Source organism: Ailuropoda melanoleuca, chromosome 11 (assembly GCF_002007445.2).
Source record: "Ailuropoda melanoleuca isolate Jingjing chromosome 11, ASM200744v2, whole genome shotgun sequence".
NCBI classification, from domain to species: Eukaryota; Metazoa; Chordata; class Mammalia; order Carnivora; family Ursidae; genus Ailuropoda; species Ailuropoda melanoleuca.
In genome coordinates this window covers 109,371,446-109,373,521 of record NC_048228.1, presented here as the reverse complement: position 1 = coordinate 109,373,521, position 2,076 = coordinate 109,371,446, and positions in this window count along the sequence as shown.

Here is a 2,076-nt window from a genome sequence, read left to right as displayed (position 1 = left end):
TGATGCAGGCAGAGAGCATGGGGTGGGCGCCTTCATGTCACTGGGGAGGGAAGAGGCTCCGCCGCAGGCCTGGGACCCTGCTGCCTGGGCAGTCTCCCCTTCCCTTTAAGGCCCCCCCCCACTCTGAGAGCTAAAGCCCAGGCCCTGAGTTCTCCAAAATCTTCCAGGTGGTTGTCCTTGGTGTCCCGTCCTGTCCCTTCCAAGCTGAGTCTGGCTGTCTCCTCCCCACCTCCTCCTGGTACTCTCCGGGGCCCTCTAGACCAGGGTGCTGCAGTGCTAGGCTAGTCAGGCATTCTTGGGGGGCCGGGGGGTTCAAGGACCTGGGGCTAAAGGTGAGGTCAGGCCACTTGGAGGAAGAGACCGCTGCAGATGCAGGGCCCACCAAAGTCAGGCTGAGTGCAAAAGCAGTTCCTTCCCTCTACCTGTGGGGTTGACTGTTGGGGGCCAGAGGACGGGTAGCCTCAAGTTCAGGGTCTGGAGGTGGGTGGGTCAGGCAGTAGCCAGCAGAGGCTGTGGGCCTCTAGGGCCTGGGCCGCTCTGCACGGAGGAGCCTCTTCACACCAGGTCTGAGGTCAGAGGTCAGGGTTCAGGACATCGCCCAGGAGCTCCTGGATCCTCCACCTGGTCCTCCCTTCTGGCCCCCATCACAGAACAACAGAATGTTTCCCAAATCCCTGACCTGGTGCTCAAGGCCCACATCCAAAGCCGTATCTCCCCTTCCTCTGCAGCCCCTTGACTCCTCCAGGCACATGAACCACCCCTCCTCATTCCTTGTTTTTCTTGCCTGGACCCCCTGCTTGCCGTTGGCTTTTCTGGAACACTTCTGCCATCCACCTGGTCAACCTCAGGACCTGGAGCCTGTTCCAGTGTGGCTGGTCAGGCTCCCAGGAGCTCAGGCAGCACGTGGAGGGATTTCTGAATGGATCTGTGCTCCTTTGAGATTCTCCATGATTTCACTTTTCTCTCCTGAAAGATGACAGCCAGGCCCCAAATCCTGGCATCTGGGAAATGTGGGATGACTTCCCAATTTGGCTGCCCCCTCCCGCCATGGCCCTTGCACTGGCCATCCTGTCTGTGGACCAGTTCAGCTCCTAGGTCCGGGGTCCTCCGTACTCTGCCCGGGTCCCTTGGCGTGACGCTGGAGATGGGTCGTCCCCTTCCTAGCCTCTAGGTGATGGTAGCTGCCTCGCTGGGCCCCAGACAGGCTGAGGGTCCTTGGGCCTGGTCCCCTAGGTCTCGACTGCAACCATGCGGGTGTGGTGAATTCAGCTCCAGACTTTCCTGCGGGGTCACGGCGGAGAACGCGGGGCGATGAGGGGCGACGCGGGGAAGGGGTGCATAGCTGCAGGGGGCTGGGTTCAAAAAGTATTAGGGGCGGGATCTGGGATTACCTGTCCCCCACCCTCACACCCCGCCCCCGGCCCGCAGCGTCGGCAGGCAGGTAGGGCTCGCTGGGACCCACAAGACTCGGCAAGAGCACCCCCACTCCCCGCACCTGCACCGAGATCGTGGAGCGCATGCGCGGGCCGACGAGGGCGGGGGGGCCGGACCGGGAGGGGTCCTACCGGCCCAGCGCCCCCCGTGCCCGCTGAGGGAATTCGGTGTCGGAGCAGAGGTTTGCTGTGCTGCGCCCGGACGCGGGGGGCTGCGGGCGACCTGGGCATCAGATCCCGCTCCGACCGCGTACCAGCGCGTCCAGCCTGTGTGGCCCCGGGCATAGGTTCCCAGGGGCGCCAGGCCGGGAAAGCCGCGGCGCCCCTCCCCGGGGCCCCGGCCCGGCGTCGCATTCAGACAAAGGGGCGGGAGATGGAGATGGAGATGGTTCGGTGACTGCGCCCCGCGGCCGGCCGAAGAGGAGGAGGACGCGGCGCCGCGGGCTCCAGCGGCCCGGCCCCAGGACAGGGCGCTCCCAGCCCCGCGTTGAGGGGTGGAGGCGCGGGGGTGCAAGGGCCGGGCGGGAGGCGCCCCGCCCGGAGCCCCCACGGAGAGCCCCCTCCGGGCCGGGAACCCCGGTCGCGCGCTCGCTCGTCCCCGGCCACCTCGCAGGGCTCGGCCGCTCCGTCGTGCCCCGGACCC